This window comes from Anabrus simplex, chromosome 4 (assembly GCF_040414725.1).
Source record: "Anabrus simplex isolate iqAnaSimp1 chromosome 4, ASM4041472v1, whole genome shotgun sequence".
Lineage (NCBI taxonomy): Eukaryota > Metazoa > Arthropoda > Insecta > Orthoptera > Tettigoniidae > Anabrus > Anabrus simplex.
The window spans coordinates 205,274,039-205,288,226 of record NC_090268.1 but is presented as its reverse complement, the minus strand read 5'-3'; positions in this window follow the sequence as shown (position 1 = coordinate 205,288,226).

Here is a 14,188-nt window from a genome sequence, read left to right as displayed (position 1 = left end):
GAGAGAAAAAAAAAGATCACACTTTTTAAAATTAAGTTTATTTATTGTCGCTTTAACGTAGAAAGTCATATCGTGACATTCATAATTATACATACAGGATTATTACATTGATTACACAGAGTTACAATTGTAAAAATAACAACAGTACATATTGATCAGATAGTGGTTATATGTCATTGAATAGATTTGTTTGTCTAAAAAAACTTAATGATGTTTTTACATTGAGTATCTTTGTTGAATATGTCACATACTCTATTATTCTGGTTTAAATTACACAACTGTCTTTGTTGATCGTATAGATGGTATTCTAGTAAAATATGGTCAACAGTCTTTCTTTTTTGACAGGTGTCACACATTGGTGGAGGTTTCTTAGAGAAGATATGAGCATGAGTCTGTTTGCTATGGCCTATACGTATTCTAGTAATGAGCACTTGTTCTCGACGCTGAAGGAATGAAACATCAAATTTATGTGTAGATCCACGCCTGATATCATGGAGTCTTGTGGGTTGTTCCCTTGTCCACTCAGTTAACCACTGTTTTCGGATCTTTGTAGTAAGAAAAGGAGCAACGTCGGTGTAGGGGATTAGAAAGTTTGTATCATGTACAGGAAGACGAGTTGCTTCTTTAGCTGATATATCAGCTTGTTCATTGCCTTTTATTCCCTTATATGAGGATTCCCTTATTTGAGGATGATGCATTTTGAATGAGTTTTAATGTTGATAAAGAATCACTAAGGATTAGAAAAGGTTCTTTTTGGGGGAACTCTTTATGGATTCCATAGCTTTTAGGATAGCATACAGTTCACATGTGAATATGGATTATGTAGCTGGTAGTGCATACTTCATTGTATGATCGGGGTGGACAATAGCACATCCGCTACCATATTCGGTTTTTGATCCATCAATGTATATATGAGTGTGTCTGGGCAGACTTTCACACTTTTCAGATAGCATTTGTTTAAATACGGTACTGTCTGTTGTTTCTTTATTGAATTCACTTAAATCTAATATTATTGGTGGTGGTTCAGCTTTCCATGGAAGGAATGTGATGTCTTTTTAGTTCTTGAAGCAATCGGGGGAACTGAAGAATTAATTTCCTGTAAGTATTGCGTAAACCTAATGTGGAAGGGTATATATCTCTTTTGTTGCGAGGAATAGCGTTGAGGCTGATAGCGTGGGAAAACATACTCGTGTGCTCTGGAGTGAGGAGAGGCCGCTATCTTCACTGCGTAGTTGAGAGTGAGTTGTTTTCTGCGATTTCGAAGCGGGGGTTCATTAGCTTCTATTAATAAACTAGAGATCGGGATAGTTTTGAATGCTCCCAGGACAATCCTGAGAGACGTGTTTTGAATCGGGTCAAGCATTTTCAATGAGGTAGCTGAATTATATATAATGGAACTATAATCCAGTTTGGTGCGAATTATAGATTTGTAAGTGCACATTAATACACGAAGATCTGTTCCCCAGTTGTTAGCTGCCAATGATTTGAATACATAAATTCGATGTAGGCAATCCTTTTTTACAGTTTTTAGATGGGAGTTCCATGTTAATTTTCTGTCAAAGGTCATTTCTAGTATTTTTATTTCAGTTACTATCTCAATTTTATTTCCCTTGAGGAACAATTCTGGGCAGTTACTATCACTCTTTCATATGGAAAATAAGATGCATTTGGTTTTGGTTGAAGAAAAGATAAAGCCTGTGTGTTTTTCCTATTTGGCAATATCTTCAAGAGAATTTTGTATAATTGTTTGGGTGGTTGACAGGTTGCGACCTCTGCAAAAAATAGTCATGTCATCAACAAAGAGGCAAGTTTTTACAAGAGGGTTAACGTATGACGTGATGCCATTTATTTCTACTAACAATAGTGTTACACTCAGAACTGAGCCTTGTGGGACACCATTTTCTAAAATGACTTCTTGGGACAGGACACCATTAGCTCGAACTTGAATGCGTTGGTCTTGCAGGAAGTTATAGATAAAACTGATCATATTTTCCTTAATATTATGTTGCAGTAGAGTTTTAATAACGTGAGTTTTCCACACCATATCATATGCTTTATGAATATCTAGGCAGACAGCAAGGAGATGTTGTCCATAATGAAAGGCATCCAGGATTTCTGACTAATACTACTAAGGTGTCAGCTGTTGAGTGAAACTGTCGGAAGCCACACTGTTCTGCAGTGAAGAATTTCTGTTGTTCTAGAACCCATTTTAGTCTTTTATTTATTATTTTTTCGATTAATTTGCACATAGTGCAGGTTAGAGCTATTGGTCGATAGTTATCGGGTAACATGTGGTCGCAGCCAGGCTTAGGTATTGGAATTACTATAGCTTTCCTCCAAGCTACAGGAAATACTTTCTGTGACCATATGAAATTAAATATTTCGGTGAGGAATGCTAGGCCTTCAGGAGGAAGTTCTTTCAAGAAGTCATATATACTATTGTACCCGATGCATTTACTGGACGTATTCAAAATGGCGCATACGGAAGGTAGAGGCCAGCCAAGGCAAAGAAATATATGACAAGATATCGATATTGATGTATGCTAGGAGGCCTTGACTAATTAAAACCTACCACTATGAAGGCGGTGTACAATGGTGCAGAATCGATAGAATTGTTTTTAAAAAAATAAGAAGGATAAACAGATTATTACTAAAACTGACTTGAAAAATTGACGTGGTGAGAACAAGACGTTCTGAACTTCGCACTCTAAGATAAGCAATATTAGCAACATTTTGCGAGAAGTATTACGCTGAAAACAAGGAAATTCTGAGCGAATCGTGTAGATAAGCGTTAAATTACTGGAAAGAGCAAGTAAAAATCTTGAAGCTTAAAATAATACGTCCAGTTACTCAGACGCAAAGCCGTTTGAAAAAAGGAACTTGATTGAGACGAAAGAGCTCGAGATTAAGCCACTCTGAGTGAAAATAATTACTAGAAAAACAAAATAAGGAAGCAATCATCATAAAATATATATTCTACGCAGAGCTATGATGAGCTTATATTTTTCAGAGTCATCGCATTTTCTCTACTGTCTTGCTGAGCAGATGATGGCTTGCTAAATCGGCATAGACCAACCTGGAGGGAGATGTCGTCCTGGCCGTTAAAACCACCCGACCCGTGCGGAGGAGATCATTCTACCTGACATCCTACTGGTGGAATTTCTGCCCAGTTCCTGACCCAAGGACTACGACCGCACCGAGAAGCAACTAAGGCCCGAGATATTGAATGGCGAGCTAAGTAATAGTATTAAGTAATATAATTTCTTATGTGGAGTATTACCAGTATATACAGTAGATCTGAATAGCCTAAGCATGTGATAATTAAGTGTGCTTATGAGTATAAGAAAGTGCAATGTGAAATACTTAAGTTGACATCTCGTTATGAGGTGATAGCGTGTTACTACATTATTTTATCCAAGGATGAAGGAATACCATTTAAAAATACGACATAGTGCAACAGCTATTTTCAAGGAATCCCGGTTAGTTAGGAAGGTCCATGCGTGATGTAGTAATAGTCGAACCCGGTTACGTCACAGAGGGACGCACGTTAAATTGATTAAGACTAGTTACCATATTCTTTGCTGTATGATTTTATTGAAAGGAAAGATATTGAATTTGGGGTTATATACGGAATTGCAAGATTAAGAAATGCGCTCTGAGGAACGAATTCTGCGCTATTCATGGGATACATATGATTGTATAATTAAGTATTGGAGGCTAAACGCGCTAGTTGTGAATGCTAAATGTGTTAAATAAGAATTGAATTGGAGGTTAATGGTGAGATAATAGAAGTGTGTATAATATTTGAAATGATATATTGCGCAGAGTAATAGGAAGGAAAGCGTATTTGATATGTTTAATATGTGATGTTGGAGCACATGCAGTGCCATTACAGAATATAAGTATGCCCCAGCGAGGAACTACAGCAAGGTACGAACTGTAATATTATATATATTTTAATGATGTGTGAAAGTGGTTTGACAGGAATAACAACCGGTGATGAATAAATGAATACATGGTTATGTCATATACTGAATGAATGGATATTGCATGGCAGAATAAGCGTGTATGCAAGTAGTAACGTAATGTAGTATTGAAATATCTTTGTGATGGCATTAGCACACATATATATGGTAAATGCTTACTGGCTGTATGTATATTGAGTTGGTATACGATACATAAGAAATTATTTAGCTAGAATAGGGAATTTAATTGACATTTACGCAGGATATCATCGATGTTTTGTTATTACGGAATATTATTAGAGCGAATACTTAGTTAGGAGCCGTAATTTAAATGGCAATAGGACCGAGGAACTTAGTGCGTCATTCAATATTTCATTTTCTTCACGCTAACCAGCACCAACGAACTCAGATACTCAGATACTCAGATACTCAGATACTCAGATACTCAGATACTTCTCAATATTATCGGTCACTGATATTTGTATTCAGGACATATTATTCAAATTCAATTCTTTTTCGTAGAGATTTAAACAACGTGATGGGTGTATTTTTAATGAACTATATAATCATACCGTGATTGATGGAATAATTTATTGGAATAATGAATTTCGACCGTCGCCAAAGGACTGTGATATAACATATTTAAGTAACCATATGTAATTTTTAGAAAGGAAGATAATTCATTTCAGGAATACGTTACTCAATGTATTCAGATGAAAGCTTAGTTTAGGGAATAGGCAGCGCTGACCTAACATATTTGATTCATTGATTGAAATATTAATTTATTAAGTTGATAATTGAAGATTATAAGTCATACTTGATTTTAACCATTTCTCTTGCGAAACTTGATAATTTAATAAATGTGTTTCTTGATTAGTTTCTTATATAATGAAGTGAGTTTTCATTTATATTGGTAGTTAATAGTTTTATTTAGTATGTAAGGTGCTCGTTGTGCGAATATATATATTTTTTATTTCTAAATGGATGACTAAAATTTGCGTTTACGAAACAACTACTGAGCATTGGATATCGTTACTTTCTCTACACCGCGCATTGCATCGTTATTTTCTCTGAGCTGCTCATGGCACCGGTATTTCTCCTCGGACACACGTAAAACCAAACATAGAAAAATTAACCATTTTTCTGGAGGCAAGGATACCCTGAGATGTATTTAACTGACTAGTTGGGAATTACTGTGGTTACCCTGACCCGTAGGGTGCACTATCGTCAGGACCTGGGCTTGTACTTCGACAACTACTAAGTTCAAGTAGTACTTCAGTAATACTGATATTATCGTTGTAGCATTGGTCAGCACTTAGGTGGATGTGTGACTGTAAATCAGGACAATCTTCACGAGAGGATAAACATTCTTGTTCATAGTTGGAATCACTTGAAATTTTTGCAAAGTTCTCTGCTAATGCATTTGCAATATCGTGATGTGTAGTTGTAACTGATCCAGTCGTTTTATTGAGGGCTATGATACGTGAGGGTTTTTTAAGCCCTCTTATTTTTCGTAGGTGTTCCCAAATTGTGTTTTGTGGGGTCAGCCAAGATGCTCGTTTACTCTCTTTTATGACTTTTCGGGCTGCAGCACGACTTTCTTGGAACCGTAGTTTGTTTTGTAAAGTGGGATGGCGTTTATACTTGTAGAATGCTTGGTTTTTCTTTTTAGTTGCAACTTTACAGGAATCATTCCACCAAGGAACTGATTTTCTGTACGTTGTATTGTTGGTCCTTGGAATAGAATTTCCTGCGGCTTTAAGATGATACTGGTGAATTCTCTTACAATATAGTCAATGTTGTAATTTTTGAAATGGGTAGGTGGTGGTAATCTATATAACTCTGCCTTAATATTTTCTTTATGTTCTTGCCAGTTAGCATGTTTAGTATTCCATTTATTTGGGCATGCACTTAGGTGGGGCTTGTTGTTTCCATTTATTATGATAGGAAAGTGATCACTTCCGAAAAGGGTTTTCCTAGCTGATGATGTATATATCGTTGCTGCATCTGGAGTGCTTAGACACAGATCTATAGTACTAAAAGTTCCGTGCTGGATATCATAATGAGTAGGACCATTCGAGTCTATTAGGATCAAATTTTTAGAATCTAGCAACGATTCGATTATTCTTCCTCCTGTGTTAGTGTAAAAAAAATTCCATAGGGTGTTATGGGAGTTGAAATCTCCTAAGAGGAGGAATGGTTTAGGAAGTTGATTAATCAGATCTACTAATTAATTTAAATCCATCTTCTGGCTGCTGGGCAAATAAATATTACAGATGCACAGGGAAACTGTTAGAAAGGCGGTAACTGCTACTGCTTCCAAATTGGTTTTCAGAGGTATTTCTTTTTGAGGAACATTGTCACGAATGTAAGTAGCAACCCCTCCACTTGCATGAATGGGATTGTTGCGGTTTTTGTGATATGCTGTGAAATGTCTCATATTAGCTACGTAGTTATCTCGAAAATTAGTTTCTTGTAAGCAAATTATTTCGGGTTGGAGTTCATTAATACACTGACTGACAGAGCAAATACAACACCAAGAAGGAGTGGTCAGAACTTTATGCCAATTGCAGGGTAGACTGATGTCACTGAGGTATGCTCATGATGTGAAATGCGCCGTTGTGCTGCGCACGTAGCGAACGATAAATGGGAAACTGCGTTGGCGAATGGCCCACTTCGTACCGTGATTTCTCAGCCGACAGTCATTGTAGAACGTGTTGTCGTGTGCCACAGGACACGTGTATAGCTACGAATGCCAGGCCGCCGTCAACAGAGGCATTTCCAGCAGACAGGCGACTTTACGAGGGGTACGGTGATCGGGCTGAGAAGGGCAGGTTGGTCGCTTCGTCAAATCGCAGCCGATACCCATAGGGATGTGTCCACGGTGCAGCGCCTGTGGCGAAGATGGTTGGCGCAGGGACATGTGGCACGTGCGAGGGGTCCAGTCGCAGCCCGAGTGACGTCAGCACGAGAGGATCGGCGCATCCGCCGCCAAGCGGTGGCAGCCCCGCACGCCACGTCAACCGCCATTCTTCAGCATGTGCAAGACACCCTGGCTGTTCCAATATCGACCAGAACAATTTCCCGTCGATTGGTTGAAGGAGGCCTGCACTCCCGGCGTCCGCTCAGAAGACTACCATTGACTCCACAGCATAGACGTGCACGCCTCGCATGGTGCCGGGCTAGAGCGACTTGGATGAGGGAATGGCGGAACGTCGTGTTCTCCGATGAGTCACGCTTCTGTTCTGTCAGTGATAGTCACCGCAGACGAGTGTGGCGTCGGCGTGGAGAAAGGTCAAATCCGGCAGTAACTGTGGAGCCCCCTACCGCTAGACAACGCGGCATCATGGTTTGGGGCGCTATTGCGTATGATTCCACGTCACCTCTAGTGCGTATTCAAGGCACGTTAAATGCCCACCGCTAGGTGCAGCATGTGCTGCGGCCGGTGGCACTCCCGTACCTTCAGGGGCTGCCCAATGCTCTGTTTCAGCAGGATAATGCCCGCCTACACACTGCCCGCATCTCCCAACAGGCTCTACGAGGTGTACAGATGCTTCCGTGGCCAGCGTACTCTCCGGATCTCTCACCAATCGAACACGTGTGGGATCTCATTGGACGCCGTTTGCAAACTCTGCCCCAGCCTCGTACGGACGACCAACTGTGGCAAATGGTTGACAGAGAATGGAGAACCATCCCTCAGGACACCATCCGCACTCTTATTGACTCTGTACCTCGACGTGTTTCTGCGTGCATCGCCGCTCGCGGTGGTCCTACATCCTACTGAGTCGATGCCGTGCGCATTGTGTAACCTGCATATCGGTTTGAAATAAACATCAATTATTCGTCCGTGCCGTCTCTGTTTTTTTCCCAACTTTCATCCCTTTCGAACCACTCCTTCTTGGTGTTGCATTTGCTCTGTCAGTCAGTGTAAGTTGTTGTAAATATTCGTATTGTGGGTAACATCCGTTCATATTCCACTGCAGTATCCAAGAATTCATGATGGCTTTTTAAATATGTACACTGACTGACAGAGCAAATGCAACACCAAGAAGGAGTGGTTCGAAAGGGATGAAAGTTGGGAAAAAACAGAGACGGCACGGACGAATAATTGATGTTTATTTCAAACCGATATGCAGGTTACACAATGCGCACGGCATCGACTCAGTAGGATGTAGGACCACCGCGAGCGGCGATGCACGCAGAAACACGTCGAGGTACAGAGTCAATAAGAGTGCGGATGGTGTCCTGAGGGATGGTTCTCCATTCTCTGTCAACTATTTGCCACAGTTGGTCGTCCGTACGAGGCTAGGGCAGAGTTTGCAAACGGCGTCCAATGAGATCCCACACGTGTTCGATTGGTGAGAGATCCGGAGAGTACGCTGGCCACGGAAGCATCTGTACACCTCGTAGAGCCTGTTGGGAGATGCGAGCAGTGTGTGGGCGGGCATTATCCTGCTGAAACAGAGCATTGGGCAGCCCCTGAAGGTACGGGAGTGCCACCGGCCGCAGCACATTCTGAACCTAGCGGTGGGCATTTAACGTGCCTTGAATACGGACTAGAGGTGACGTGGAATCATACGCAATAGCGCCCCAAACCATGATGCCGCGTTGTCTAGCGGTAGGGCGCTCCACAGTTACTGCCGGATTTGACCTTTCTCCACGTCGACGCCACACTCGTCTGCGGTGACTATCACTGACAGAACAGAAGCGTGACTCATCGGAGAACACGACGTTCCGCCATTCCCTCATCCAAGTCGCTCTAGCCCGGCACCATGCCAGGCGTGCACGTCTATGTTGTGGAGTCAATGGTAGTTTTCTGAGCGGACGCCGGGAGTGCAGGCCTCCTTCAACCAATCGACGGGAAATTGTTCTGGTCGATATTGGAACAGCCAGGGTGTCTTGCACATGCTGAAGAATGGCGGTTGACGTGGCGTGCGGGGCTGTCACCGCTTGGCGGCGGATGCGCCGATCCTCGCGTGCTGACGTCACTCGGGCTGCGCCTGGACCCCTCGCACGTGCCACATGTCCCTGCGCCAACCATCTTCGCCACAGGCGCTGCACCGTGGACACATCCCTATGGGTATCGGCTGCGATTTGACGAAGCGACCAACCTGCCCTTCTCAGCCCGATCACCATACCCTTCGTAAAGTCGTCTGTCTGCTGGAAATGCCTCCGTTGACGGCGGCCTGGCATTCTTAGCTATACACGTGTCCTTGGCACACGACAACATGTTCTACATTGACTGTCGGCTGAGAAATCACGGTACGAAGTGGGCCATTCGCCAACGCCGTTTCCCATTTATCGTTCGCTACGTGCGCAGCACAGCGGCGCATTTCACATCATGAGCATACCTCAGTGACGTCAGTCTACCCTGCAATTGGCATAAAGTTCTGACCACTCCTTTTTGGTGTTGCATTTGCTCTGTCAGTCAGTGTATTTACTAGATTTGATCCTTATCAGTTATTGGGATTGTCTGATTTGGGGCAGGCCTGTTGCTTTCTCCGTTTATGGCTGTAAGTAGTTTCTTAACAAGTTTGGTACTCTGGTTTTTAATTTTTTTTGTCCTGATAGTAGGGGTATAGTTTATGCAGGGTCTCGATAAGACTTCAACATGGGAAGTGTAAGATAATGCAATAGGTAATATATTTGTTGCTGATGTTCCTTTAGTATTTTCAAAAAAACTTCTAAGTTGTATGAAATTAAGAATAAAATTTGAGGGATTAGCTTCTATTACTTCCTTAACAGGAAGTAGTTGTTCTTCAAGACTGAGGGGATTTAATAGCATTAGTTTCTTCTTAGGCTGTTTAATGTCTTGGGTTTTATGTGATCCTAGAACAGGAAATTCATCATCTGTTTTATCATCACCCGAGATAGAAGAAATATCTAAGAAGGAATTATTATCAGCCTTGGAAGTGTTATTTGAAGAGTCACTTGAAAGGAAGGATCGTTTTATTCCTTGAGGTTTAGTTATGAGTGATTCTTTATTTACTTCATATACTGGGACTGAAGTGTTCAAGTTCAAGGAGACGCCCTGTTGAGGGTGGTTTCTAGAGGAAGATGATGTGTCATTAGAACGTTCAATAATTTGCTGAGGGTCAGTAGTTGGCTGAGGATTCATAGTTGAATCGTTTTTTTCGGAAAGAGCACATGTCAATAAATCTTAGTTTGGAGATATCCACCTAAAACGTACAGGAACGGTAAACAATATACACGTTGTAAAAACACTATGTTTTATAGGTAGAGGACATTGAAATCTATGTTTTTATTGAAAAAAAAAGGAATTAATATTGCAGTAGTTTAGGTTTGTCGGAAATTATATTCCCTTGACATGTGCTGTTTTACCAAAAAAATGGGCGGCAAAAATTAATTTATTACAAAATATCTTTATTTTCGCTCTTTTACAAAAGTGTTTGGTCAGTATTCATTCTAGTCATCACCGAACACATTATCTTTGGTAACTGGCCAATTAATAATCTCATTGTAGAAATCAAGATGCTCTTCTGGAATATACTGCATTGTTTTCCTTATATCCTGTATTTTCTTCTCTTGAATAGGCAGTCTTTCTCCTGGATATGCTAACTTTGTAGGGAACGTTATGACACTCATTGAATTCATGATACCTGTATTGAACGTATGTACCACTAGACCGTCAATGAAATCTCGAGCAGTATTCGTCATTTCATTTGAGTATGTGAAGTGACTGAAGAACGACATCTGGAACGATTAATTTTGGTCTCGTGGAAGTCTGCGATTCATTGATTCCACAGATAGGCAATTTTTTTTTTAAGAATGAAGGCCACCAATATTTGAAGTCAATAATATCTTTGGATTCAACCATTTTAACTGTAAACTTTCTTTGACTTGTGGACTGTACAATCATCTCTGTATAATCTTTGGGAACGTAAATTCTTGTCATTTTTCCTTACCACTCTTTTTACTCCAGCAAAATGCCTGTCATTGGATAAATAAGAGTGTCCTCTTTGAGGAAAATACTGATTAATTGTCTGAAATCTGCCAATAGTCACCAAAGCTAAGAAAAATCGTATGACCGTGTGGTTACGATTTTGTCCAGGGCAAGAGTCTGAAAACACATGGAGGTGTTGTACCGAATTAGACATTTCATTGTTAATGAAGTCCAAAAGAAAAGAGACAACCTCATTCGGACCTTTATGTCCTTGCCCTTCATGATATGTATAAAACTTCGTCTTATTAGGACCCAGTGATGTGACGCTAAATATATTCACTGTTAACTGGCGGAAGTAAAAAATATCCTGCACAGGGATATCTGGCAGGGGCAAATTTTGCATAAAATCGAATGTAATAGCAGAAATTGAATGGTCTTCCAAGCATTTCTCATTTCTCTTCTCCATGTCTGTATATTGCACATTAAGGAAATGTTTGAATAACAAGGAACAATATATGATAAATGAGGATGAGAATGGCTATAGGATTATTAAGATGATAAGCAAAGAATGGTATAAACCTGGTAATCTCAGTAAACTGTTAATTGTAATTAGAAATTCATGTAGAAGAGTGTTGAAAGAGCCTACAATGAGGGTAGGTCATATTACGGATGGATGATTGTGTTGCGAACTGATAAGTTAAGAAATTGCCAATAGGGCTATGTAGTAAAAGGAATATTAGTATATGTAGCACTGTAAAGTCGATATGTTAGTAAGCCATAACGTAATTAACTGTCAAACTGTTTGTAATGAGACAGGGCCCAATGGATATAATGTTTCATCCTCAGCTGCTGGCGATCCGTGGCTGTAGGTTGATAACATTCACTCATTCATTCACTACTCATTCCACATATATTATTCATTCAATCATTTATTTAATTCATAACAAGGGCTCTCTCCCCAGTTACTGGTTATCCGTACTGGGAGGGATGAGTATTTTTTCCTAACATGCATGCATGAATATCCATATACCCATTCATAAATCCATCCATCCATCCATACGTGTTTTCTCAATACAGTTAGGGAATTGGTAATTAATTGATTAATTCATTTATTCATACACTCATGTAGATAATCGTAGGCGTGGCCCTTGCATGTGGAATGACGATCCGCCTGTGCAAAGGGCACTATTTTAGATAGGGTATCATAGCCAATTAATTAATTAATTCATTAATTCATACACTTATGTAAGGATATAACCGAAGTAGGACGGGATAGGACGGGCCTATCCCAATCGAATATGTAGAGTGATCTAAATGCAACAGAGAAAGAAGAATAGGGAGGGGGGCACATGGGGTGCGGGATTTCCGCTTACGTGTGCCTCGCAGAAATTAGGGAATGGTGAGAAATTAGTGTTTGACAGCTATTAGATCAGGTATGGTCTTCCGTTTGGGCCTCAAGGGAAAGGGCCGGACGTGTTATCCTTGGGAAGGTGGCTCCTTTTTTCTCACCAGGGGTGGATAACACGACCGGGCAGTAGTCATGCATAATCCCATCCATGCATTTATCCTGCCAACCGAATGCTCTCTCCTCAGTTGGTGGCTATCCGTGACTGGGAGGGAAGTGTTCTTTCATTTATTCATGCATGCATGACAATATTATTCGGTCATGGAATCATTCAAAAAAAAAAACCTCATTCATGCATTTATGAACACCTATGTATAGTGTCTGTGAAAATGGAGGAGAACTCTGTACAGACTTATGATAAATAAATAAATAAATAAACTATATTGCACATTCCCTCTCATTTCAATGATAGGTGCAATGTCTGCCAGCTGGATGAGTGGAACTGCCCATTGGATACAGCAAGCCAGTTCATTTTACGGATAAAGTGCACATGTCAGTGACAAGTGCTGTTTCTCCAACAAACTATTATTACCAGGCAGAGCTACCGGATAAAGCAATGCAGTGACGTGTGTAGTGTCTGCAGAAAACGATAGATCTATACTTAAAGACTGTATTACTTGCCTTAACTCAATTTTGGCAAAATCTTGACATGTGTCGTTTCAAAAAAAAAAAGATTCAGTTGCATTTGCTGGGTTGGAAGTTCCTCCTTGGAGGAAATTGAATGTTGATCAGGTGGCAGGTTGTTTTCTTCTAGAGTCTCAGGTAGTGAGGGACATACTCGCGCCAGGTGGCCTTCTTCTTTGCAAACAAAATAGGTGGGAACGTCTGACGAAGTGTAGATCCAACAACTGGTTCCTTCAAAACATATTTGTAGTGCATTCGGTAGTTTATTGAAATCGTCGGGTTTAACATATAGTTGTCGGCGGAAGCTAAGAATGTGGGTGAATCCCGTAATATTCATTCCAGCCTTTAGGTTAGGTATAGATGACATTGATTTGATACCCAGTTGTTGTAAATGTTCTTCATCGACTGTGCTGGGTAAAATAGGACATACATTAGATAATATCACTCTCTTGTTTGCGACAATTAACGGTCTGAGAGTGAGATCAATATTTTTGATTCTAATTACAGGGTGACTGAGTGACAATTCCTGAACAATTTTTATGTTCGATAGGAACATGCAAATTCTTGAGTTTGAAATACGAGATATATAACGTATGTTAGCTGGATCATCTGTTATTTTTCCTACAGCAAGGACGTAGTCTCTTATTGGGATTCCATCGTGAGCATCAATAATAATAGCCTGTTCTTTTTTGTGGTGTTAACTGCATTACAGAAGCATAACTCTTCTGAGACTGTTTAGGAACATTATGGGTAGAACTGTCGGTAAGGTTATGTACGGTCTGATTTCCTTGGTAAGAAGTCATTTCTTTGAGGGTGGAAGGCTTTGAAGCCTCCCTGAATTACGATGTTCAACTGTTGGTTATTGATTTCCTAACGGTTTTGTACACGTAGAACAGAAAAAAAAAACAATTTCTCTCTAATTAAATAAAATTATGTCGAGTCCAGTCCTCGAAGTTTACACTGAGTCGTAATACTCACATTTAGCCCAGTATTTGCATTGAGAAAGAACTTGAAGTATGTTTATTTATGTAAAAACTGGCACACATCAATAACAGGTTTGTACACATTCACTGCCACCTCGATCTGCAAGATCACACTTGTAACTCAGAAAACAAAGGAAGATAAACCAAAAACTAATGAGGAGGGTTAAACGTCCATACCAAAACCATATACTTCTAATGATAGAAACAAAAAGAGAGAAGACAAACGCAAGAGTTTCTTAGAAAATATTTAGTAGACTTCTACAAAGATATGAACCTCCAACATTAAGGTTAAAACATAAAAAGAATA